This window comes from Dendrobates tinctorius, unplaced genomic scaffold, assembly GCF_039654945.1.
Source record: "Dendrobates tinctorius isolate UK_male_01 unplaced genomic scaffold, ASM3965494v1 ptg000758l, whole genome shotgun sequence".
Taxonomy (NCBI): domain Eukaryota; kingdom Metazoa; phylum Chordata; class Amphibia; order Anura; family Dendrobatidae; genus Dendrobates; species Dendrobates tinctorius.
In genome coordinates this window covers 1-25,637 of record NW_027362398.1, presented here as the reverse complement: position 1 = coordinate 25,637, position 25,637 = coordinate 1, and the positions used below count along the sequence as shown (strand labels likewise).

Sequence of the window (25,637 nt, the reverse complement as noted above, 5' to 3'; positions counted from 1 at the left end):
CTGCGGTTTGGTCCTGCGGATTCACTATCTCCACAATGGTGGAGATAGGAACCCGCAGCGTTTTCCACAGAAAGAATTGACATGCAATTCTTTCTGCGGATTCAAAACCGCAGCAAATCCGCGCGGTTTTTTCCGCAGCGTCGGCACAGCGTTTTTTTTTACCCATTCAAATGAATGGTACTGTACACCGCAGCTAAAACTGCTGCGTGTCTGTAGCGGCCAATCCGCAGCGTGTGCACACAGCCTTAAAGCAAGACCTTTCATTTAGGGAGGGTAGTAGAGGGGGCGGTGTAGGAGCAGTGCTCCTCTGGCCTCTTTCCTAGTACTGAAGCGCGTTTGACCGTGAGGGGAGGGTGGCCTAACAAAAAAGGGGTTGGCCTATGCAAATTAAAAGCGCGTGGAGTGGAATCCTGGGGGGAAAAAAAAAAAAAAAAAAAACAGCCGCCTGCGCTTTTGTTATGCGCCCAGACTTGGTTTGAATGTCTTCCTCAGGGTGGTGTCTGTGTCATTCTCCACAATGGGTGCCTGTCTTAAGCCCTGTGGCCTTGCAAGCGGCAAACCATTTCTGGTTATCGCTTCTCGGCCTTTTGGCTAAGATCAAGTGTAGTATCTGTTCTTATCAGTTTAATATCTGATACGTCCCCTATCTGGGGACCATATATTAAATGGATTTTTAGAACAGGGAGATGGAAAAAGAGCTTGCTCACTTCACTCCACGTATCAGCCCAGTATGGCAGTTTCTCTGGGAATGGTGCACTCACTCTCTTAAGCGGTTTCCAAAGACAGATTGAATTGAAATCGGGATAAGCAAGTAGTGTTTTCAAAGCATGATTTGAATGCTTTTTTCCAATGTCGCCGCTCTGCAATTAGTTTTTCTTGGTCCAAGTTGCACATTTCCAATTCCTTAGCCTTGATTTAACTTGACCAACTCTTCTACTACTACTACTACTACTACTACTCTTATTCACCGCTATATGGGAGGCATTGCACTGTATTCAATGTGTCCGTAAAATAACGATCTATCTTGGCCTTTGCTGTTTGGTAGGTATAGGTGTGACAAGCTGCAGTAATGTGTTTGGCTTTGGATAGCTACATTTCTGCACACCCACCTGCTACAAGGCCTGCAGCCCCTTCGCCTCAGAACTTCCCCAGTCTTAATTCAAGCATTCAATTCCTACCACATCCCTCATGCAATGATATGTCGCTTCATTTTTGAAACATTGTCCCCCTCTTGTGGCCTTCCAACTTTGAAATTTACTGTTCAATTTTGAATTAATTCATATATGAATAAAATGGAAAAGCAACGATTTATCTGGCGAGTTATTTGAATGTTCTGCCTACGTCCACCTGTCTGACAGACGGACGGTATTCTAGTGGCTTGTAGCAGCAGCAGCAGCAGCTAGGTGCGCTGCTTGCCTGCAGTAAATAGGATGTGTCCATCCATGGAACACTGTGATAGGAATCATGCCATTCATAGCACACAATGCTTGGATGTGTTCGACCACGTCTCACAATGGGACCACGTGTCACAATGGGCAGCCCACAGTCTGTAGCAGCTGCGCAGTAGTATTCAGCTTCAGTCTGCTGAGTGAGCCTGAGCAGACAGGTGGGCCATGCTCGCCTCCTGGTTACAATATCTGGCACCAGGAGAGTTAGGCCACGTTCACACGCTGCGGATTCCGCTGCGGATTAATCCGCACGGATTTAGCAAAAACCGCAGATAATCCGCAGGTCCAAAGACCTGCGGATTATCTGCGGTTTTGCCTGCGGTTTGGTCCTGCGGATTCACTATCTCCACAATGGTGGAGATAGGAACCCGCAGCGTTTTCCACAGAAAGAATTGACATGCAATTCTTTCTGCGGATTCAAAACCGCAGCAAATCCGCGCGGTTTTTTCCGCAGCGTCGGCACAGCGTTTTTTTTTACCCATTCAAATGAATGGTACTGTACACCGCAGCTAAAACTGCTGCGTGTCTGTAGCGGCCAATCCGCAGCGTGTGCACACAGCCTTAAAGCAAGACCTTTCATTTAGGGAGGGTAGTAGAGGGGGCGGTGTAGGAGCAGTGCTCCTCTGGCCTCTTTCCTAGTACTGAAGCGCGTTTGACCGTGAGGGGAGGGTGGCCTAACAAAAAAGGGGTTGGCCTATGCAAATTAAAAGCGCGTGGAGTGGAATCCTGGGGGGAAAAAAAAAAAAAAAAAAACAGCCGCCTGCGCTTTTGTTATGCGCCCAGACTTGGTTTGAATGTCTTCCTCAGGGTGGTGTCTGTGTCATTCTCCACAATGGGTGCCTGTCTTAAGCCCTGTGGCCTTGCAAGCGGCAAACCATTTCTGGTTATCGCTTCTCGGCCTTTTGGCTAAGATCAAGTGTAGTATCTGTTCTTATCAGTTTAATATCTGATACGTCCCCTATCTGGGGACCATATATTAAATGGATTTTTAGAACAGGGAGATGGAAAAAGAGCTTGCTCACTTCACTCCACGTATCAGCCCAGTATGGCAGTTTCTCTGGGAATGGTGCACTCACTCTCTTAAGCGGTTTCCAAAGACAGATTGAATTGAAATCGGGATAAGCAAGTAGTGTTTTCAAAGCATGATTTGAATGCTTTTTTCCAATGTCGCCGCTCTGCAATTAGTTTTTCTTGGTCCAAGTTGCACATTTCCAATTCCTTAGCCTTGATTTAACTTGACCAACTCTTCTACTACTACTACTACTACTACTACTCTTATTCACCGCTATATGGGAGGCATTGCACTGTATTCAATGTGTCCGTAAAATAACGATCTATCTTGGCCTTTGCTGTTTGGTAGGTATAGGTGTGACAAGCTGCAGTAATGTGTTTGGCTTTGGATAGCTACATTTCTGCACACCCACCTGCTACAAGGCCTGCAGCCCCTTCGCCTCAGAACTTCCCCAGTCTTAATTCAAGCATTCAATTCCTACCACATCCCTCATGCAATGATATGTCGCTTCATTTTTGAAACATTGTCCCCCTCTTGTGGCCTTCCAACTTTGAAATTTACTGTTCAATTTTGAATTAATTCATATATGAATAAAATGGAAAAGCAACGATTTATCTGGCGAGTTATTTGAATGTTCTGCCTACGTCCACCTGTCTGACAGACGGACGGTATTCTAGTGGCTTGTAGCAGCAGCAGCAGCAGCTAGGTGCGCTGCTTGCCTGCAGTAAATAGGATGTGTCCATCCATGGAACACTGTGATAGGAATCATGCCATTCATAGCACACAATGCTTGGATGTGTTCGACCACGTCTCACAATGGGACCACGTGTCACAATGGGCAGCCCACAGTCTGTAGCAGCTGCGCAGTAGTATTCAGCTTCAGTCTGCTGAGTGAGCCTGAGCAGACAGGTGGGCCATGCTCGCCTCCTGGTTACAATATCTGGCACCAGGAGAGTTAGGCCACGTTCACACGCTGCGGATTCCGCTGCGGATTAATCCGCACGGATTTAGCAAAAACCGCAGATAATCCGCAGGTCCAAAGACCTGCGGATTATCTGCGGTTTTGCCTGCGGTTTGGTCCTGCGGATTCACTATCTCCACAATGGTGGAGATAGGAACCCGCAGCGTTTTCCACAGAAAGAATTGACATGCAATTCTTTCTGCGGATTCAAAACCGCAGCAAATCCGCGCGGTTTTTTCCGCAGCGTCGGCACAGCGTTTTTTTTTTACCCATTCAAATGAATGGTACTGTACACCGCAGCTAAAACTGCTGCGTGTCTGTAGCGGCCAATCCGCAGCGTGTGCACACAGCCTTAAAGCAAGACCTTTCATTTAGGGAGGGTAGTAGAGGGGGCGGTGTAGGAGCAGTGCTCCTCTGGCCTCTTTCCTAGTACTGAAGCGCGTTTGACCGTGAGGGGAGGGTGGCCTAACAAAAAAGGGGTTGGCCTATGCAAATTAAAAGCGCGTGGAGTGGAATCCTGGGGGGAAAAAAAAAAAAAAAAAACAGCCGCCTGCGCTTTTGTTATGCGCCCAGACTTGGTTTGAATGTCTTCCTCAGGGTGGTGTCTGTGTCATTCTCCACAATGGGTGCCTGTCTTAAGCCCTGTGGCCTTGCAAGCGGCAAACCATTTCTGGTTATCGCTTCTCGGCCTTTTGGCTAAGATCAAGTGTAGTATCTGTTCTTATCAGTTTAATATCTGATACGTCCCCTATCTGGGGACCATATATTAAATGGATTTTTAGAACAGGGAGATGGAAAAAGAGCTTGCTCACTTCACTCCACGTATCAGCCCAGTATGGCAGTTTCTCTGGGAATGGTGCACTCACTCTCTTAAGCGGTTTCCAAAGACAGATTGAATTGAAATCGGGATAAGCAAGTAGTGTTTTCAAAGCATGATTTGAATGCTTTTTTCCAATGTCGCTGCTCTGCAATTAGTTTTTCTTGGTCCAAGTTGCACATTTCCAATTCCTTAGCCTTGATTTAACTTGACCAACTCTTCTACTACTACTACTACTACTACTACTACTACTCTTATTCACCGCTATATGGGAGGCATTGCACTGTATTCAATGTGTCCGTAAAATAATGATCTATCTTGGCCTTTGCTGTTTGGTAGGTATAGGTGTGACAAGCTGCAGTAATGTGTTTGGCTTTGGATAGCTACATTTCTGCACACCCACCTGCTACAAGGCCTGCAGCCCCTTCGCCTCAGAACTTCCCCAGTCTTAATTCAAGCATTCAATTCCTACCACATCCCTCATGCAATGATATGTCGCTTCATTTTTGAAACATTGTCCCCCTCTTGTGGCCTTCCAACTTTGAAATTTACTGTTCAATTTTGAATTAATTCATATATGAATAAAATGGAAAAGCAACGATTTATCTGGCGAGTTATTTGAATGTTCTGCCTACGTCCACCTGTCTGACAGACGGACGGTATTCTAGTGGCTTGTAGCAGCAGCAGCAGCTAGGTGCGCTGCTTGCCTGCAGTAAATAGGATGTGTCCATCCATGGAACACTGTGATAGGAATCATGCCATTCATAGCACACAATGCTTGGATGTGTTCGACCACGTCTCACAATGGGACCACGTGTCACAATGGGCAGCCCACAGTCTGTAGCAGCTGCGCAGTAGTATTCAGCTTCAGTCTGCTGAGTGAGCCTGAGCAGACAGGTGGGCCATGCTCGCCTCCTGGTTACAATATCTGGCACCAGGAGAGTTAGGCCACGTTCACACGCTGCGGATTCCGCTGCGGATTAATCCGCACGGATTTAGCAAAAACCGCAGATAATCCGCAGGTCCAAAGACCTGCGGATTATCTGCGGTTTTGCCTGCGGTTTGGTCCTGCGGATTCACTATCTCCACAATGGTGGAGATAGGAACCCGCAGCGTTTTCCACAGAAAGAATTGACATGCAATTCTTTCTGCGGATTCAAAACCGCAGCAAATCCGCGCGGTTTTTTCCGCAGCGTCGGCACAGCGTTTTTTTTTACCCATTCAAATGAATGGTACTGTACACCGCAGCTAAAACTGCTGCGTGTCTGTAGCGGCCAATCCGCAGCGTGTGCACACAGCCTTAAAGCAAGACCTTTCATTTAGGGAGGGTAGTAGAGGGGGCGGTGTAGGAGCAGTGCTCCTCTGGCCTCTTTCCTAGTACTGAAGCGCGTTTGACCGTGAGGGGAGGGTGGCCTAACAAAAAAGGGGTTGGCCTATGCAAATTAAAAGCGCGTGGAGTGGAATCCTGGGGGAAAAAAAAAAAAAAAAAATCAGCCGCCTGCGCTTTTGTTATGCGCCCAGACTTGGTTTGAATGTCTTCCTCAGGGTGGTGTCTGTGTCATTCTCCACAATGGGTGCCTGTCTTAAGCCCTGTGGCCTTGCAAGCGGCAAACCATTTCTGGTTATCGCTTCTCGGCCTTTTGGCTAAGATCAAGTGTAGTATCTGTTCTTATCAGTTTAATATCTGATACGTCCCCTATCTGGGGACCATATATTAAATGGATTTTTAGAACAGGGAGATGGAAAAAGAGCTTGCTCACTTCACTCCACGTATCAGCCCAGTATGGCAGTTTCTCTGGGAATGGTGCACTCACTCTCTTAAGCGGTTTCCAAAGACAGATTGAATTGAAATCGGGATAAGCAAGTAGTGTTTTCAAAGCATGATTTGAATGCTTTTTTCCAATGTCGCTGCTCTGCAATTAGTTTTTCTTGGTCCAAGTTGCACATTTCCAATTCCTTAGCCTTGATTTAACTTGACCAACTCTTCTACTACTACTACTACTACTACTACTACTACTCTTATTCACCGCTATATGGGAGGCATTGCACTGTATTCAATGTGTCCGTAAAATAATGATCTATCTTGGCCTTTGCTGTTTGGTAGGTATAGGTGTGACAAGCTGCAGTAATGTGTTTGGCTTTGGATAGCTACATTTCTGCACACCCACCTGCTACAAGGCCTGCAGCCCCTTCGCCTCAGAACTTCCCCAGTCTTAATTCAAGCATTCAATTCCTACCACATCCCTCATGCAATGATATGTCGCTTCATTTTTGAAACATTGTCCCCCTCTTGTGGCCTTCCAACTTTGAAATTTACTGTTCAATTTTGAATTAATTCATATATGAATAAAATGGAAAAGCAACGATTTATCTGGCGAGTTATTTGAATGTTCTGCCTACGTCCACCTGTCTGACAGACGGACGGTATTCTAGTGGCTTGTAGCAGCAGCAGCAGCTAGGTGCGCTGCTTGCCTGCAGTAAATAGGATGTGTCCATCCATGGAACACTGTGATAGGAATCATGCCATTCATAGCACACAATGCTTGGATGTGTTCGACCACGTCTCACAATGGGACCACGTGTCACAATGGGCAGCCCACAGTCTGTAGCAGCTGCGCAGTAGTATTCAGCTTCAGTCTGCTGAGTGAGCCTGAGCAGACAGGTGGGCCATGCTCGCCTCCTGGTTACAATATCTGGCACCAGGAGAGTTAGGCCACGTTCACACGCTGCGGATTCCGCTGCGGATTAATCCGCACGGATTTAGCAAAAACCGCAGATAATCCGCAGGTCCAAAGACCTGCGGATTATCTGCGGTTTTGCCTGCGGTTTGGTCCTGCGGATTCACTATCTCCACAATGGTGGAGATAGGAACCCGCAGCGTTTTCCACAGAAAGAATTGACATGCAATTCTTTCTGCGGATTCAAAACCGCAGCAAATCCGCGCGGTTTTTTCCGCAGCGTCGGCACAGCGTTTTTTTTTACCCATTCAAATGAATGGTACTGTACACCGCAGCTAAAACTGCTGCGTGTCTGTAGCGGCCAATCCGCAGCGTGTGCACACAGCCTTAAAGCAAGACCTTTCATTTAGGGAGGGTAGTAGAGGGGGCGGTGTAGGAGCAGTGCTCCTCTGGCCTCTTTCCTAGTACTGAAGCGCGTTTGACCGTGAGGGGAGGGTGGCCTAACAAAAAAGGGGTTGGCCTATGCAAATTAAAAGCGCGTGGAGTGGAATCCTGGGGGAAAAAAAAAAAAAAAAAATCAGCCGCCTGCGCTTTTGTTATGCGCCCAGACTTGGTTTGAATGTCTTCCTCAGGGTGGTGTCTGTGTCATTCTCCACAATGGGTGCCTGTCTTAAGCCCTGTGGCCTTGCAAGCGGCAAACCATTTCTGGTTATCGCTTCTCGGCCTTTTGGCTAAGATCAAGTGTAGTATCTGTTCTTATCAGTTTAATATCTGATACGTCCCCTATCTGGGGACCATATATTAAATGGATTTTTAGAACAGGGAGATGGAAAAAGAGCTTGCTCACTTCACTCCACGTATCAGCCCAGTATGGCAGTTTCTCTGGGAATGGTGCACTCACTCTCTTAAGCGGTTTCCAAAGACAGATTGAATTGAAATCGGGATAAGCAAGTAGTGTTTTCAAAGCATGATTTGAATGCTTTTTTCCAATGTCGCTGCTCTGCAATTAGTTTTTCTTGGTCCAAGTTGCACATTTCCAATTCCTTAGCCTTGATTTAACTTGACCAACTCTTCTACTACTACTACTACTACTACTACTACTACTCTTATTCACCGCTATATGGGAGGCATTGCACTGTATTCAATGTGTCCGTAAAATAATGATCTATCTTGGCCTTTGCTGTTTGGTAGGTATAGGTGTGACAAGCTGCAGTAATGTGTTTGGCTTTGGATAGCTACATTTCTGCACACCCACCTGCTACAAGGCCTGCAGCCCCTTCGCCTCAGAACTTCCCCAGTCTTAATTCAAGCATTCAATTCCTACCACATCCCTCATGCAATGATATGTCGCTTCATTTTTGAAACATTGTCCCCCTCTTGTGGCCTTCCAACTTTGAAATTTACTGTTCAATTTTGAATTAATTCATATATGAATAAAATGGAAAAGCAACGATTTATCTGGCGAGTTATTTGAATGTTCTGCCTACGTCCACCTGTCTGACAGACGGACGGTATTCTAGTGGCTTGTAGCAGCAGCAGCAGCTAGGTGCGCTGCTTGCCTGCAGTAAATAGGATGTGTCCATCCATGGAACACTGTGATAGGAATCATGCCATTCATAGCACACAATGCTTGGATGTGTTCGACCACGTCTCACAATGGGACCACGTGTCACAATGGGCAGCCCACAGTCTGTAGCAGCTGCGCAGTAGTATTCAGCTTCAGTCTGCTGAGTGAGCCTGAGCAGACAGGTGGGCCATGCTCGCCTCCTGGTTACAATATCTGGCACCAGGAGAGTTAGGCCACGTTCACACGCTGCGGATTCCGCTGCGGATTAATCCGCACGGATTTAGCAAAAACCGCAGATAATCCGCAGGTCCAAAGACCTGCGGATTATCTGCGGTTTTGCCTGCGGTTTGGTCCTGCGGATTCACTATCTCCACAATGGTGGAGATAGGAACCCGCAGCGTTTTCCACAGAAAGAATTGACATGCAATTCTTTCTGCGGATTCAAAACCGCAGCAAATCCGCGCGGTTTTTTCCGCAGCGTCGGCACAGCGTTTTTTTTTACCCATTCAAATGAATGGTACTGTACACCGCAGCTAAAACTGCTGCGTGTCTGTAGCGGCCAATCCGCAGCAGTGTGCACACAGCCTTAAAGCAAGACCTTTCATTTAGGGAGGGTAGTAGAGGGGGCGGTGTAGGAGCAGTGCTCCTCTGGCCTCTTTCCTAGTACTGAAGCGCGTTTGACCGTGAGGGGAGGGTGGCCTAACAAAAAAGGGGTTGGCCTATGCAAATTAAAAGCGCGTGGAGTGGAATCCTGGGGGAAAAAAAAAAAAAAAAAATCAGCCGCCTGCGCTTTTGTTATGCGCCCAGACTTGGTTTGAATGTCTTCCTCAGGGTGGTGTCTGTGTCATTCTCCACAATGGGTGCCTGTCTTAAGCCCTGTGGCCTTGCAAGCGGCAAACCATTTCTGGTTATCGCTTCTCGGCCTTTTGGCTAAGATCAAGTGTAGTATCTGTTCTTATCAGTTTAATATCTGATACGTCCCCTATCTGGGGACCATATATTAAATGGATTTTTAGAACAGGGAGATGGAAAAAGAGCTTGCTCACTTCACTCCACGTATCAGCCCAGTATGGCAGTTTCTCTGGGAATGGTGCACTCACTCTCTTAAGCGGTTTCCAAAGACAGATTGAATTGAAATCGGGATAAGCAAGTAGTGTTTTCAAAGCATGATTTGAATGCTTTTTTCCAATGTCGCTGCTCTGCAATTAGTTTTTCTTGGTCCAAGTTGCACATTTCCAATTCCTTAGCCTTGATTTAACTTGACCAACTCTTCTACTACTACTACTACTACTACTACTACTACTATTCACCGCTATATGGGAGGCATTGCACTGTATTCAATGTGTCCGTAAAATAATGATCTATCTTGGCCTTTGCTGTTTGGTAGGTATAGGTGTGACAAGCTGCAGTAATGTGTTTGGCTTTGGATAGCTACATTTCTGCACACCCACCTGCTACAAGGCCTGCAGCCCCTTCGCCTCAGAACTTCCCCAGTCTTAATTCAAGCATTCAATTCCTACCACATCCCTCATGCAATGATATGTCGCTTCATTTTTGAAACATTGTCCCCCTCTTGTGGCCTTCCAACTTTGAAATTTACTGTTCAATTTTGAATTAATTCATATATGAATAAAATGGAAAAGCAACGATTTATCTGGCGAGTTATTTGAATGTTCTGCCTACGTCCACCTGTCTGACAGACGGACGGTATTCTAGTGGCTTGTAGCAGCAGCAGCAGCTAGGTGCGCTGCTTGCCTGCAGTAAATAGGATGTGTCCATCCATGGAACACTGTGATAGGAATCATGCCATTCATAGCACACAATGCTTGGATGTGTTCGACCACGTCTCACAATGGGACCACGTGTCACAATGGGCAGCCCACAGTCTGTAGCAGCTGCGCAGTAGTATTCAGCTTCAGTCTGCTGAGTGAGCCTGAGCAGACAGGTGGGCCATGCTCGCCTCCTGGTTACAATATCTGGCACCAGGAGAGTTAGGCCACGTTCACACGCTGCGGATTCCGCTGCGGATTAATCCGCACGGATTTAGCAAAAACCGCAGATAATCCGCAGGTCCAAAGACCTGCGGATTATCTGCGGTTTTGCCTGCGGTTTGGTCCTGCGGATTCACTATCTCCACAATGGTGGAGATAGGAACCCGCAGCGTTTTCCACAGAAAGAATTGACATGCAATTCTTTCTGCGGATTCAAAACCGCAGCAAATCCGCGCGGTTTTTTCCGCAGCGTCGGCACAGCGTTTTTTTTTTACCCATTCAAATGAATGGTACTGTACACCGCAGCTAAAACTGCTGCGTGTCTGTAGCGGCCAATCCGCAGCGTGTGCACACAGCCTTAAAGCAAGACCTTTCATTTAGGGAGGGTAGTAGAGGGGGCGGTGTAGGAGCAGTGCTCCTCTGGCCTCTTTCCTAGTACTGAAGCGCGTTTGACCGTGAGGGGAGGGTGGCCTAACAAAAAAGGGGTTGGCCTATGCAAATTAAAAGCGCGTGGAGTGGAATCCTGGGGGGAAAAAAAAAAAAAAAAAAACAGCCGCCTGCGCTTTTGTTATGCGCCCAGACTTGGTTTGAATGTCTTCCTCAGGGTGGTGTCTGTGTCATTTCTCCACAATGGGTGCCTGTCTTAAGCCCTGTGGCCTTGCAAGCGGCAAACCATTTCTGGTTATCGCTTCTCGGCCTTTTGGCTAAGATCAAGTGTAGTATCTGTTCTTATCAGTTTAATATCTGATACGTCCCCTATCTGGGGACCATATATTAAATGGATTTTTAGAACAGGGAGATGGAAAAAGAGCTTGCTCACTTCACTCCACGTATCAGCCCAGTATGGCAGTTTCTCTGGGAATGGTGCACTCACTCTCTTAAGCGGTTTCCAAAGACAGATTGAATTGAAATCGGGATAAGCAAGTAGTGTTTTCAAAGCATGATTTGAATGCTTTTTTCCAATGTCGCTGCTCTGCAATTAGTTTTTCTTGGTCCAAGTTGCACATTTCCAATTCCTTAGCCTTGATTTAACTTGACCAACTCTTCTACTACTACTACTACTACTACTACTACTACTCTTATTCACCGCTATATGGGAGGCATTGCACTGTATTCAATGTGTCCGTAAAATAATGATCTATCTTGGCCTTTGCTGTTTGGTAGGTATAGGTGTGACAAGCTGCAGTAATGTGTTTGGCTTTGGATAGCTACATTTCTGCACACCCACCTGCTACAAGGCCTGCAGCCCCTTCGCCTCAGAACTTCCCCAGTCTTAATTCAAGCATTCAATTCCTACCACATCCCTCATGCAATGATATGTCGCTTCATTTTTGAAACATTGTCCCCCTCTTGTGGCCTTCCAACTTTGAAATTTACTGTTCAATTTTGAATTAATTCATATATGAATAAAATGGAAAAGCAACGATTTATCTGGCGAGTTATTTGAATGTTCTGCCTACGTCCACCTGTCTGACAGACGGACGGTATTCTAGTGGCTTGTAGCAGCAGCAGCAGCTAGGTGCGCTGCTTGCCTGCAGTAAATAGGATGTGTCCATCCATGGAACACTGTGATAGGAATCATGCCATTCATAGCACACAATGCTTGGATGTGTTCGACCACGTCTCACAATGGGACCACGTGTCACAATGGGCAGCCCACAGTCTGTAGCAGCTGCGCAGTAGTATTCAGCTTCAGTCTGCTGAGTGAGCCTGAGCAGACAGGTGGGCCATGCTCGCCTCCTGGTTACAATATCTGGCACCAGGAGAGTTAGGCCACGTTCACACGCTGCGGATTCCGCTGCGGATTAATCCGCACGGATTTAGCAAAAACCGCAGATAATCCGCAGGTCCAAAGACCTGCGGATTATCTGCGGTTTTGCCTGCGGTTTGGTCCTGCGGATTCACTATCTCCACAATGGTGGAGATAGGAACCCGCAGCGTTTTCCACAGAAAGAATTGACATGCAATTCTTTCTGCGGATTCAAAACCGCAGCAAATCCGCGCGGTTTTTTCCGCAGCGTCGGCACAGCGTTTTTTTTTACCCATTCAAATGAATGGTACTGTACACCGCAGCTAAAACTGCTGCGTGTCTGTAGCGGCCAATCCGCAGCGTGTGCACACAGCCTTAAAGCAAGACCTTTCATTTAGGGAGGGTAGTAGAGGGGGCGGTGTAGGAGCAGTGCTCCTCTGGCCTCTTTCCTAGTACTGAAGCGCGTTTGACCGTGAGGGGAGGGTGGCCTAACAAAAAAGGGGTTGGCCTATGCAAATTAAAAGCGCGTGGAGTGGAATCCTGGGGGAAAAAAAAAAAAAAAAAATCAGCCGCCTGCGCTTTTGTTATGCGCCCAGACTTGGTTTGAATGTCTTCCTCAGGGTGGTGTCTGTGTCATTCTCCACAATGGGTGCCTGTCTTAAGCCCTGTGGCCTTGCAAGCGGCAAACCATTTCTGGTTATCGCTTCTCGGCCTTTTGGCTAAGATCAAGTGTAGTATCTGTTCTTATCAGTTTAATATCTGATACGTCCCCTATCTGGGGACCATATATTAAATGGATTTTTAGAACAGGGAGATGGAAAAAGAGCTTGCTCACTTCACTCCACGTATCAGCCCAGTATGGCAGTTTCTCTGGGAATGGTGCACTCACTCTCTTAAGCGGTTTCCAAAGACAGATTGAATTGAAATCGGGATAAGCAAGTAGTGTTTTCAAAGCATGATTTGAATGCTTTTTTCCAATGTCGCTGCTCTGCAATTAGTTTTTCTTGGTCCAAGTTGCACATTTCCAATTCCTTAGCCTTGATTTAACTTGACCAACTCTTCTACTACTACTACTACTACTACTACTACTACTCTTATTCACCGCTATATGGGAGGCATTGCACTGTATTCAATGTGTCCGTAAAATAATGATCTATCTTGGCCTTTGCTGTTTGGTAGGTATAGGTGTGACAAGCTGCAGTAATGTGTTTGGCTTTGGATAGCTACATTTCTGCACACCCACCTGCTACAAGGCCTGCAGCCCCTTCGCCTCAGAACTTCCCCAGTCTTAATTCAAGCATTCAATTCCTACCACATCCCTCATGCAATGATATGTCGCTTCATTTTTGAAACATTGTCCCCCTCTTGTGGCCTTCCAACTTTGAAATTTACTGTTCAATTTTGAATTAATTCATATATGAATAAAATGGAAAAGCAACGATTTATCTGGCGAGTTATTTGAATGTTCTGCCTACGTCCACCTGTCTGACAGACGGACGGTATTCTAGTGGCTTGTAGCAGCAGCAGCAGCTAGGTGCGCTGCTTGCCTGCAGTAAATAGGATGTGTCCATCCATGGAACACTGTGATAGGAATCATGCCATTCATAGCACACAATGCTTGGATGTGTTCGACCACGTCTCACAATGGGACCACGTGTCACAATGGGCAGCCCACAGTCTGTAGCAGCTGCGCAGTAGTATTCAGCTTCAGTCTGCTGAGTGAGCCTGAGCAGACAGGTGGGCCATGCTCGCCTCCTGGTTACAATATCTGGCACCAGGAGAGTTAGGCCACGTTCACACGCTGCGGATTCCGCTGCGGATTAATCCGCACGGATTTAGCAAAAACCGCAGATAATCCGCAGGTCCAAAGACCTGCGGATTATCTGCGGTTTTGCCTGCGGTTTGGTCCTGCGGATTCACTATCTCCACAATGGTGGAGATAGGAACCCGCAGCGTTTTCCACAGAAAGAATTGACATGCAATTCTTTCTGCGGATTCAAAACCGCAGCAAATCCGCGCGGTTTTTTCCGCAGCGTCGGCACAGCGTTTTTTTTTACCCATTCAAATGAATGGTACTGTACACCGCAGCTAAAACTGCTGCGTGTCTGTAGCGGCCAATCCGCAGCGTGTGCACACAGCCTTAAAGCAAGACCTTTCATTTAGGGAGGGTAGTAGAGGGGGCGGTGTAGGAGCAGTGCTCCTCTGGCCTCTTTCCTAGTACTGAAGCGCGTTTGACCGTGAGGGGAGGGTGGCCTAACAAAAAAGGGGTTGGCCTATGCAAATTAAAAGCGCGTGGAGTGGAATCCTGGGGGAAAAAAAAAAAAAAAAAATCAGCCGCCTGCGCTTTTGTTATGCGCCCAGACTTGGTTTGAATGTCTTCCTCAGGGTGGTGTCTGTGTCATTCTCCACAATGGGTGCCTGTCTTAAGCCCTGTGGCCTTGCAAGCGGCAAACCATTTCTGGTTATCGCTTCTCGGCCTTTTGGCTAAGATCAAGTGTAGTATCTGTTCTTATCAGTTTAATATCTGATACGTCCCCTATCTGGGGACCATATATTAAATGGATTTTTAGAACAGGGAGATGGAAAAAGAGCTTGCTCACTTCACTCCACGTATCAGCCCAGTATGGCAGTTTCTCTGGGAATGGTGCACTCACTCTCTTAAGCGGTTTCCAAAGACAGATTGAATTGAAATCGGGATAAGCAAGTAGTGTTTTCAAAGCATGATTTGAATGCTTTTTTCCAATGTCGCTGCTCTGCAATTAGTTTTTCTTGGTCCAAGTTGCACATTTCCAATTCCTTAGCCTTGATTTAACTTGACCAACTCTTCTACTACTACTACTACTACTACTACTACTACTCTTATTCACCGCTATATGGGAGGCATTGCACTGTATTCAATGTGTCCGTAAAATAATGATCTATCTTGGCCTTTGCTGTTTGGTAGGTATAGGTGTGACAAGCTGCAGTAATGTGTTTGGCTTTGGATAGCTACATTTCTGCACACCCACCTGCTACAAGGCCTGCAGCCCCTTCGCCTCAGAACTTCCCCAGTCTTAATTCAAGCATTCAATTCCTACCACATCCCTCATGCAATGATATGTCGCTTCATTTTTGAAACATTGTCCCCCTCTTGTGGCCTTCCAACTTTGAAATTTACTGTTCAATTTTGAATTAATTCATATATGAATAAAATGGAAAAGCAACGATTTATCTGGCGAGTTATTTGAATGTTCTGCCTACGTCCACCTGTCTGACAGACGGACGGTATTCTAGTGGCTTGTAGCAGCAGCAGCAGCTAGGTGCGCTGCTTGCCTGCAGTAAATAGGATGTGTCCATCCATGGAACACTGTGATAGGAATCATGCCATTCATAGCACACAATGCTTGGATGTGTTCGACCACGTCTCACAATGGGACCACGTGTCACAATGGGCAGCCCACAGTCTGTAGCAGCTGCGCAGTAGTATTCAGCTTCAGTCTGCTGAGTGAGCCTGAGCAGACAGGTGGGCCATGCTCGCCTCCTGGTTACAATATCTGGCACCAGGAGAGTTAGGCCACGTTCACACGCTGCGGATTCCGCTGCGGATTAATCCGCACGGATTTAGCAAAAACCGCAGATAATCCGCAGGTCCAAAGACCTGCGGATTATCTGCGGTTTTGCCTGCGGTTTGGTCCTGCGGATTCACTATCTCCACAATGGTGGAGATAGGAACCCGCAGCGTTTTCCACAGAAAGAATTGACATGCAATTCTTTCTGCGGATTCAAAACCGCAGCAAATCCGCGCGGTTTTTTCCGCAGCGTCGGCACAGCGTTTTTTTTTACCCATTCAAATGAATGGTACTGTACACCGCAGCTAAAACTGCTGCGTGTCTGTAGCGGCCAATCCGCAGCGTGTGCACACAGCCTTAAAGCAAGACCTTTCATTTAGGGAGGGTAGTAGAGGGGGCGGTGTAGGAGCAGTGCTCCTCTGGCCTCTTTCCTAGTACTGAAGCGCGTTTGACCGTGAGGGGAGGGTGGCCTAACAAAAAAGGGGTTGGCCTATGCAAATTAAAAGCGCGTGGAGTGGAATCCTGGGGGAAAAAAAAAAAAAAAAAATCAGCCGCCTGCGCTTTTGTTATGCGCCCAGACTTGGTTTGAATGTCTTCCTCAGGGTGGTGTCTGTGTCATTCTCCACAATGGGTGCCTGTCTTAAGCCCTGTGGCCTTGCAAGCGGCAAACCATTTCTGGTTATCGCTTCTCGGCCTTTTGGCTAAGATCAAGTGTAGTATCTGTTCTTATCAGTTTAATATCTGATACGTCCCCTATCTGGGGACCATATATTAAATGGATTTTTAGAACAGGGAGATGGAAAAAGAGCTTGCTCACTTCACTCCACGTATCAGCCCAGTATGGCAGTTTCTCTGGGAATGGTGCACTCACTCTCTTAAGCGGTTTCCAAAGACAGATTGAATTGAAATCGGGATAAGCAAGTAGTGTTTTCAAAGCATGATTTGAATGCTTTTTTCCAATGTCGCTGCTCTGCAATTAGTTTTTCTTGGTCCAAGTTGCACATTTCCAATTCCTTAGCCTTGATTTAACTTGACCAACTCTTCTACTACTACTACTACTACTACTACTACTACTCTTATTCACCGCTATATGGGAGGCATTGCACTGTATTCAATGTGTCCGTAAAATAATGATCTATCTTGGCCTTTGCTGTTTGGTAGGTATAGGTGTGACAAGCTGCAGTAATGTGTTTGGCTTTGGATAGCTACATTTCTGCACACCCACCTGCTACAAGGCCTGCAGCCCCTTCGCCTCAGAACTTCCCCAGTCTTAATTCAAGCATTCAATTCCTACCACATCCCTCATGCAATGATATGTCGCTTCATTTTTGAAACATTGTCCCCCTCTTGTGGCCTTCCAACTTTGAAATTTACTGTTCAATTTTGAATTAATTCATATATGAATAAAATGGAAAAGCAACGATTTATCTGGCGAGTTATTTGAATGTTCTGCCTACGTCCACCTGTCTGACAGACGGACGGTATTCTAGTGGCTTGTAGCAGCAGCAGCAGCTAGGTGCGCTGCTTGCCTGCAGTAAATAGGATGTGTCCATCCATGGAACACTGTGATAGGAATCATGCCATTCATAGCACACAATGCTTGGATGTGTTCGACCACGTCTCACAATGGGACCACGTGTCACAATGGGCAGCCCACAGTCTGTAGCAGCTGCGCAGTAGTATTCAGCTTCAGTCTGCTGAGTGAGCCTGAGCAGACAGGTGGGCCATGCTCGCCTCCTGGTTACAATATCTGGCACCAGGAGAGTTAGGCCACGTTCACCACGCTGCGGATTCCGCTGCGGATTAATCCGCACGGATTTAGCAAAAACCGCAGATAATCCGCAGGTCCAAAGACCTGCGGATTATCTGCGGTTTTGCCTGCGGTTTGGTCCTGCGGATTCACTATCTCCACAATGGTGGAGATAGGAACCCGCAGCGTTTTCCACAGAAAGAATTGACATGCAATTCTTTCTGCGGATTCAAAACCGCAGCAAATCCGCGCGGTTTTTTCCGCAGCGTCGGCACAGCGTTTTTTTTTACCCATTCAAATGAATGGTACTGTACACCGCAGCTAAAACTGCTGCGTGTCTGTAGCGGCCAATCCGCAGCGTGTGCACACAGCCTTAAAGCAAGACCTTTCATTTAGGGAGGGTAGTAGAGGGGGCGGTGTAGGAGCAGTGCTCCTCTGGCCTCTTTCCTAGTACTGAAGCGCGTTTGACCGTGAGGGGAGGGTGGCCTAACAAAAAAGGGGTTGGCCTATGCAAATTAAAAGCGCGTGGAGTGGAATCCTGGGGGAAAAAAAAAAAAAAAAAATCAGCCGCCTGCGCTTTTGTTATGCGCCCAGACTTGGTTTGAATGTCTTCCTCAGGGTGGTGTCTGTGTCATTCTCCACAATGGGTGCCTGTCTTAAGCCCTGTGGCCTTGCAAGCGGCAAACCATTTCTGGTTATCGCTTCTCGGCCTTTTGGCTAAGATCAAGTGTAGTATCTGTTCTTATCAGTTTAATATCTGATACGTCCCCTATCTGGGGACCATATATTAAATGGATTTTTAGAACAGGGAGATGGAAAAAGAGCTTGCTCACTTCACTCCACGTATCAGCCCAGTATGGCAGTTTCTCTGGGAATGGTGCACTCACTCTCTTAAGCGGTTTCCAAAGACAGATTGAATTGAAATCGGGATAAGCAAGTAGTGTTTTCAAAGCATGATTTGAATGCTTTTTTCCAATGTCGCTGCTCTGCAATTAGTTTTTCTTGGTCCAAGTTGCACATTTCCAATTCCTTAGCCTTGATTTAACTTGACCAACTCTTCTACTACTACTACTACTACTACTACTACTACTCTTATTCACCGCTATATGGGAGGCATTGCACTGTATTCAATGTGTCCGTAAAATAATGATCTATCTTGGCCTTTGCTGTTTGGTAGGTATAGGTGTGACAAGCTGCAGTAATGTGTTTGGCTTTGGATAGCTACATTTCTGCACACCCACCTGCTACAAGGCCTGCAGCCCCTTCGCCTCAGAACTTCCCCAGTCTTAATTCAAGCATTCAATTCCTACCACATCCCTCATGCAATGATATGTCGCTTCATTTTTGAAACATTGTCCCCCTCTTGTGGCCTTCCAACTTTGAAATTTACTGTTCAATTTTGAATTAATTCATATATGAATAAAATGGAAAAGCAACGATTTATCTGGCGAGTTATTTGAATGTTCTGCCTACGTCCACCTGTCTGACAGACGGACGGTATTCTAGTGGCTTGTAGCAGCAGCAGCAGCTAGGTGCGCTGCTTGCCTGCAGTAAATAGGATGTGTCCATCCATGGAACACTGTGATAGGAATCATGCCATTCATAGCACACAATGCTTGGATGTGTTCGACCACGTCTCACAATGGGACCACGTGTCACAATGGGCAGCCCACAGTCTGTAGCAGCTGCGCAGTAGTATTCAGCTTCAGTCTGCTGAGTGAGCCTGAGCAGACAGGTGGGCCATGCTCGCCTCCTGGTTACAATATCTGGCACCAGGAGAGTTAGGCCACGTTCACACGCTGCGGATTCCGCTGCGGATTAATCCGCACGGATTTAGCAAAAACCGCAGATAATCCGCAGGTCCAAAGACCTGCGGATTATCTGCGGTTTTGCCTGCGGTTTGGTCCTGCGGATTCACTATCTCCACAATGGTGGAGATAGGAACCCGCAGCGTTTTCCACAGAAAGAATTGACATGCAATTCTTTCTGCGGATTCAAAACCGCAGCAAATCCGCGCGGTTTTTTCCGCAGCGTCGGCACAGCGTTTTTTTTTACCCATTCAAATGAATGGTACTGTACACCGCAGCTAAAACTGCTGCGTGTCTGTAGCGGCCAATCCGCAGCGTGTGCACACAGCCTTAAAGCAAGACCTTTCATTTAGGGAGGGTAGTAGAGGGGGCGGTGTAGGAGCAGTGCTCCTCTGGCCTCTTTCCTAGTACTGAAGCGCGTTTGACCGTGAGGGGAGGGTGGCCTAACAAAAAAGGGGTTGGCCTATGCAAATTAAAAGCGCGTGGAGTGGAATCCTGGGGGAAAAAAAAAAAAAAAAAATCAGCCGCCTGCGCTTTTGTTATGCGCCCAGACTTGGTTTGAATGTCTTCCTCAGGGTGGTGTCTGTGTCATTCTCCACAATGGGTGCCTGTCTTAAGCCCTGTGGCCTTGCAAGCGGCAAACCATTTCTGGTTATCGCTTCTCGGCCTTTTGGCTAAGATCAAGTGTAGTATCTGTTCTTATCAGTTTAATATCTGATACGTCCCCTATCTGGGGACCATATATTAAATGGATTTTTAGAACAGGGAGATGGAAAAAGAGCTTGCTCACTTCACTCCACGTATCAGCCCAGTATGGCAGTTTCTCTGGGAATGGTGCACTCACTCTCTTAAGCGGTTTCCAAAGACAGATTGAATTGAAATCGGGATAAGCAAGTAGTGTTTTCAAAGCATGATTTGAATGCTTTTTTCCAATGTCGCTGCTCTGCAATTAGTTTTTCTTGGTCCAAGTTGCACATTTCCAATTCCTTAGCCTTGATTTAACTTGACCAACTCTTCTACTACTACTACTACTACTACTACTACTACTCTTATTCACCGCTATATGGGAGGCATTGCACTGTATTCAATGTGTCCGTAAAATAATGATCTATCTTGGCCTTTGCTGTTTGGTAGGTATAGGTGTGACAAGCTGCAGTAATGTGTTTGGCTTTGGATAGCTACATTTCTGCACACCCACCTGCTACAAGGCCTGCAGCCCCTTCGCCTCAGAACTTCCCCAGTCTTAATTCAAGCATTCAATTCCTACCACATCCCTCATGCAATGATATGTCGCTTCATTTTTGAAACATTGTCCCCCTCTTGTGGCCTTCCAACTTTGAAATTTACTGTTCAATTTTGAATTAATTCATATATGAATAAAATGGAAAAGCAACGATTTATCTGGCGAGTTATTTGAATGTTCTGCCTACGTCCACCTGTCTGACAGACGGACGGTATTCTAGTGGCTTGTAGCAGCAGCAGCAGCTAGGTGCGCTGCTTGCCTGCAGTAAATAGGATGTGTCCATCCATGGAACACTGTGATAGGAATCATGCCATTCATAGCACACAATGCTTGGATGTGTTCGACCACGTCTCACAATGGGACCACGTGTCACAATGGGCAGCCCACAGTCTGTAGCAGCTGCGCAGTAGTATTCAGCTTCAGTCTGCTGAGTGAGCCTGAGCAGACAGGTGGGCCATGCTCGCCTCCTGGTTACAATATCTGGCACCAGGAGAGTTAGGCCACGTTCACACGCTGCGGATTCCGCTGCGGATTAATCCGCACGGATTTAGCAAAAACCGCAGATAATCCGCAGGTCCAAAGACCTGCGGATTATCTGCGGTTTTGCCTGCGGTTTGGTCCTGCGGATTCACTATCTCCACAATGGTGGAGATAGGAACCCGCAGCGTTTTCCACAGAAAGAATTGACATGCAATTCTTTCTGCGGATTCAAAACCGCAGCAAATCCGCGCGGTTTTTTCCGCAGCGTCGGCACAGCGTTTTTTTTTTACCCATTCAAATGAATGGTACTGTACACCGCAGCTAAAACTGCTGCGTGTCTGTAGCGGCCAATCCGCAGCGTGTGCACACAGCCTTAAAGCAAGACCTTTCATTTAGGGAGGGTAGTAGAGGGGGCGGTGTAGGAGCAGTGCTCCTCTGGCCTCTTTCCTAGTACTGAAGCGCGTTTGACCGTGAGGGGAGGGTGGCCTAACAAAAAAGGGGTTGGCCTATGCAAATTAAAAGCGCGTGGAGTGGAATCCTGGGGGAAAAAAAAAAAAAAAAAATCAGCCGCCTGCGCTTTTGTTATGCGCCCAGACTTGGTTTGAATGTCTTCCTCAGGGTGGTGTCTGTGTCATTCTCCACAATGGGTGCCTGTCTTAAGCCCTGTGGCCTTGCAAGCGGCAAACCATTTCTGGTTATCGCTTCTCGGCCTTTTGGCTAAGATCAAGTGTAGTATCTGTTCTTATCAGTTTAATATCTGATACGTCCCCTATCTGGGGACCATATATTAAATGGATTTTTAGAACAGGGAGATGGAAAAAGAGCTTGCTCACTTCACTCCACGTATCAGCCCAGTATGGCAGTTTCTCTGGGAATGGTGCACTCACTCTCTTAAGCGGTTTCCAAAGACAGATTGAATTGAAATCGGGATAAGCAAGTAGTGTTTTCAAAGCATGATTTGAATGCTTTTTTCCAATGTCGCTGCTCTGCAATTAGTTTTTCTTGGTCCAAGTTGCACATTTCCAATTCCTTAGCCTTGATTTAACTTGACCAACTCTTCTACTACTACTACTACTACTACTACTACTACTCTTATTCACCGCTATATGGGAGGCATTGCACTGTATTCAATGTGTCCGTAAAATAATGATCTATCTTGGCCTTTGCTGTTTGGTAGGTATAGGTGTGACAAGCTGCAGTAATGTGTTTGGCTTTGGATAGCTACATTTCTGCACACCCACCTGCTACAAGGCCTGCAGCCCCTTCGCCTCAGAACTTCCCCAGTCTTAATTCAAGCATTCAATTCCTACCACATCCCTCATGCAATGATATGTCGCTTCATTTTTGAAACATTGTCCCCCTCTTGTGGCCTTCCAACTTTGAAATTTACTGTTCAATTTTGAATTAATTCATATATGAATAAAATGGAAAAGCAACGATTTATCTGGCGAGTTATTTGAATGTTCTGCCTACGTCCACCTGTCTGACAGACGGACGGTATTCTAGTGGCTTGTAGCAGCAGCAGCAGCTAGGTGCGCTGCTTGCCTGCAGTAAATAGGATGTGTCCATCCATGGAACACTGTGATAGGAATCATGCCATTCATAGCACACAATGCTTGGATGTGTTCGACCACGTCTCACAATGGGACCACGTGTCACAATGGGCAGCCCACAGTCTGTAGCAGCTGCGCAGTAGTATTCAGCTTCAGTCTGCTGAGTGAGCCTGAGCAGACAGGTGGGCCATGCTCGCCTCCTGGTTACAATATCTGGCACCAGGAGAGTTAGGCCACGTTCACACGCTGCGGATTCCGCTGCGGATTAATCCGCACGGATTTAGCAAAAACCGCAGATAATCCGCAGGTCCAAAGACCTGCGGATTATCTGCGGTTTTGCCTGCGGTTTGGTCCTGCGGATTCACTATCTCCACAATGGTGGAGATAGGAACCCGCAGCGTTTTCCACAGAAAGAATTGACATGCAATTCTTTCTGCGGATTCAAAACCGCAGCAAATCCGCGCGGTTTTTTCCGCAGCGTCGGCACAGCGTTTTTTTTTACCCATTCAAATGAATGGTACTGTACACCGCAGCTAAAACTGCTGCGTGTCTGTAGCGGCCAATCCGCAGCGTGTGCACACAGCCTTAAAGCAAGACCTTTCATTTAGGGAGGGTAGTAGAGGGGGCGGTGTAGGAGCAGTGCTCCTCTGGCCTCTTTCCTAGTACTGAAGCGCGTTTGACCGTGAGGGGAGGGTGGCCTAACAAAAAAGGGGTTGGCCTATGCAAATTAAAAGCGCGTGGAGTGGAATCCTGGGGGAAAAAAAAAAAAAAAAATCAGCCGCCTGCGCTTTTGTTATGCGCCCAGACTTGGTTTGAATGTCTTCCTCAGGGTGGTGTCTGTGTCATTCTCCACAATGGGTGCCTGTCTTAAGCCCTGTGGCCTTGCAAGCGGCAAACCATTTCTGGTTATCGCTTCTCGGCCTTTTGGCTAAGATCAAGTGTAGTATCTGTTCTTATCAGTTTAATATCTGATACGTCCCCTATCTGGGGACCATATATTAAATGGATTTTTAGAACAGGGAGATGGAAAAAGAGCTTGCTCACTTCACTCCACGTATCAGCCCAGTATGGCAGTTTCTCTGGGAATGGTGCACTCACTCTCTTAAGCGGTTTCCAAAGACAGATTGAATTGAAATCGGGATAAGCAAGTAGTGTTTTCAAAGCATGATTTGAATGCTTTTTTCCAATGTCGCTGCTCTGCAATTAGTTTTTCTTGGTCCAAGTTGCACATTTCCAATTCCTTAGCCTTGATTTAACTTGACCAACTCTTCTACTACTACTACTACTACTACTACTACTACTCTTATTCACCGCTATATGGGAGGCATTGCACTGTATTCAATGTGTCCGTAAAATAATGATCTATCTTGGCCTTTGCTGTTTGGTAGGTATAGGTGTGACAAGCTGCAGTAATGTGTTTGGCTTTGGATAGCTACATTTCTGCACACCCACCTGCTACAAGGCCTGCAGCCCCTTCGCCTCAGAACTTCCCCAGTCTTAATTCAAGCATTCAATTCCTACCACATCCCTCATGCAATGATATGTCGCTTCATTTTTGAAACATTGTCCCCCTCTTGTGGCCTTCCAACTTTGAAATTTACTGTTCAATTTTGAATTAATTCATATATGAATAAAATGGAAAAGCAACGATTTATCTGGCGAGTTATTTGAATGTTCTGCCTACGTCCACCTGTCTGACAGACGGACGGTATTCTAGTGGCTTGTAGCAGCAGCAGCAGCTAGGTGCGCTGCTTGCCTGCAGTAAATAGGATGTGTCCATCCATGGAACACTGTGATAGGAATCATGCCATTCATAGCACACAATGCTTGGATGTGTTCGACCACGTCTCACAATGGGACCACGTGTCACAATGGGCAGCCCACAGTCTGTAGCAGCTGCGCAGTAGTATTCAGCTTCAGTCTGCTGAGTGAGCCTGAGCAGACAGGTGGGCCATGCTCGCCTCCTGGTTACAATATCTGGCACCAGGAGAGTTAGGCCACGTTCACACGCTGCGGATTCCGCTGCGGATTAATCCGCACGGATTTAGCAAAAACCGCAGATAATCCGCAGGTCCAAAGACCTGCGGATTATCTGCGGTTTTGCCTGCGGTTTGGTCCTGCGGATTCACTATCTCCACAATGGTGGAGATAGGAACCCGCAGCGTTTTCCACAGAAAGAATTGACATGCAATTCTTTCTGCGGATTCAAAACCGCAGCAAATCCGCGCGGTTTTTTCCGCAGCGTCGGCACAGCGTTTTTTTTTACCCATTCAAATGAATGGTACTGTACACCGCAGCTAAAACTGCTGCGTGTCTGTAGCGGCCAATCCGCAGCGTGTGCACACAGCCTTAAAGCAAGACCTTTCATTTAGGGAGGGTAGTAGAGGGGGCGGTGTAGGAGCAGTGCTCCTCTGGCCTCTTTCCTAGTACTGAAGCGCGTTTGACCGTGAGGGGAGGGTGGCCTAACAAAAAAGGGGTTGGCCTATGCAAATTAAAAGCGCGTGGAGTGGAATCCTGGGGGAAAAAAAAAAAAAAAAAATCAGCCGCCTGCGCTTTTGTTATGCGCCCAGACTTGGTTTGAATGTCTTCCTCAGGGTGGTGTCTGTGTCATTCTCCACAATGGGTGCCTGTCTTAAGCCCTGTGGCCTTGCAAGCGGCAAACCATTTCTGGTTATCGCTTCTCGGCCTTTTGGCTAAGATCAAGTGTAGTATCTGTTCTTATCAGTTTAATATCTGATACGTCCCCTATCTGGGGACCATATATTAAATGGATTTTTAGAACAGGGAGATGGAAAAAGAGCTTGCTCACTTCACTCCACGTATCAGCCCAGTATGGCAGTTTCTCTGGGAATGGTGCACTCACTCTCTTAAGCGGTTTCCAAAGACAGATTGAATTGAAATCGGGATAAGCAAGTAGTGTTTTCAAAGCATGATTTGAATGCTTTTTTCCAATGTCGCTGCTCTGCAATTAGTTTTTCTTGGTCCAAGTTGCACATTTCCAATTCCTTAGCCTTGATTTAACTTGACCAAC

The 25,637-nt window shown here is 46.8% G+C and overlaps 15 non-coding genes across 15 annotated transcripts; all 15 read left to right on the top strand.

Annotated features, from left to right (window-relative positions):
- Positions 1-571: 571 nt before the first annotated feature.
- Positions 572-762, top strand: LOC141080153 (U2 spliceosomal RNA). The gene has a single exon (XR_012228745.1). It is a non-coding gene; the product is annotated as a U2 spliceosomal RNA (small nuclear RNA).
- Positions 763-2,334: 1,572 nt separating this feature from the next.
- Positions 2,335-2,525, top strand: LOC141080152 (U2 spliceosomal RNA). Its single transcript, XR_012228744.1, has one exon. It is a non-coding gene; the product is annotated as a U2 spliceosomal RNA (small nuclear RNA).
- Positions 2,526-4,097: 1,572 nt separating this feature from the next.
- On the top strand, positions 4,098-4,288 carry LOC141080151 (U2 spliceosomal RNA). The gene has a single exon (XR_012228743.1). It is a non-coding gene; the product is annotated as a U2 spliceosomal RNA (small nuclear RNA).
- Positions 4,289-5,862: 1,574 nt separating this feature from the next.
- On the top strand, positions 5,863-6,053 carry LOC141080150 (U2 spliceosomal RNA). Its single transcript, XR_012228742.1, has one exon. It is a non-coding gene; the product is annotated as a U2 spliceosomal RNA (small nuclear RNA).
- Positions 6,054-7,627: 1,574 nt separating this feature from the next.
- On the top strand, positions 7,628-7,818 carry LOC141080149 (U2 spliceosomal RNA). Its single transcript, XR_012228741.1, has one exon. It is a non-coding gene; the product is annotated as a U2 spliceosomal RNA (small nuclear RNA).
- A 1,575-nt stretch (positions 7,819-9,393) lies between these two features.
- On the top strand, positions 9,394-9,584 carry LOC141080148 (U2 spliceosomal RNA). Its single transcript, XR_012228740.1, has one exon. It is a non-coding gene; the product is annotated as a U2 spliceosomal RNA (small nuclear RNA).
- Positions 9,585-11,158: 1,574 nt separating this feature from the next.
- On the top strand, positions 11,159-11,349 carry LOC141080147 (U2 spliceosomal RNA). The gene has a single exon (XR_012228739.1). It is a non-coding gene; the product is annotated as a U2 spliceosomal RNA (small nuclear RNA).
- Positions 11,350-12,923: 1,574 nt separating this feature from the next.
- Positions 12,924-13,114, top strand: LOC141080146 (U2 spliceosomal RNA). The gene has a single exon (XR_012228738.1). It is a non-coding gene; the product is annotated as a U2 spliceosomal RNA (small nuclear RNA).
- Positions 13,115-14,688: 1,574 nt separating this feature from the next.
- Positions 14,689-14,879, top strand: LOC141080145 (U2 spliceosomal RNA). Its single transcript, XR_012228737.1, has one exon. It is a non-coding gene; the product is annotated as a U2 spliceosomal RNA (small nuclear RNA).
- A 1,574-nt stretch (positions 14,880-16,453) lies between these two features.
- LOC141080144 (U2 spliceosomal RNA) lies at positions 16,454-16,644 on the top strand. The gene has a single exon (XR_012228736.1). It is a non-coding gene; the product is annotated as a U2 spliceosomal RNA (small nuclear RNA).
- A 1,575-nt stretch (positions 16,645-18,219) lies between these two features.
- On the top strand, positions 18,220-18,410 carry LOC141080157 (U2 spliceosomal RNA). The gene has a single exon (XR_012228749.1). It is a non-coding gene; the product is annotated as a U2 spliceosomal RNA (small nuclear RNA).
- Positions 18,411-19,984: 1,574 nt separating this feature from the next.
- LOC141080156 (U2 spliceosomal RNA) lies at positions 19,985-20,175 on the top strand. The gene has a single exon (XR_012228748.1). It is a non-coding gene; the product is annotated as a U2 spliceosomal RNA (small nuclear RNA).
- A 1,575-nt stretch (positions 20,176-21,750) lies between these two features.
- On the top strand, positions 21,751-21,941 carry LOC141080155 (U2 spliceosomal RNA). The gene has a single exon (XR_012228747.1). It is a non-coding gene; the product is annotated as a U2 spliceosomal RNA (small nuclear RNA).
- Positions 21,942-23,514: 1,573 nt separating this feature from the next.
- LOC141080154 (U2 spliceosomal RNA) lies at positions 23,515-23,705 on the top strand. Its single transcript, XR_012228746.1, has one exon. It is a non-coding gene; the product is annotated as a U2 spliceosomal RNA (small nuclear RNA).
- A 1,574-nt stretch (positions 23,706-25,279) lies between these two features.
- On the top strand, positions 25,280-25,470 carry LOC141080142 (U2 spliceosomal RNA). The gene has a single exon (XR_012228735.1). It is a non-coding gene; the product is annotated as a U2 spliceosomal RNA (small nuclear RNA).
- Positions 25,471-25,637: the final 167 nt, after the last annotated feature.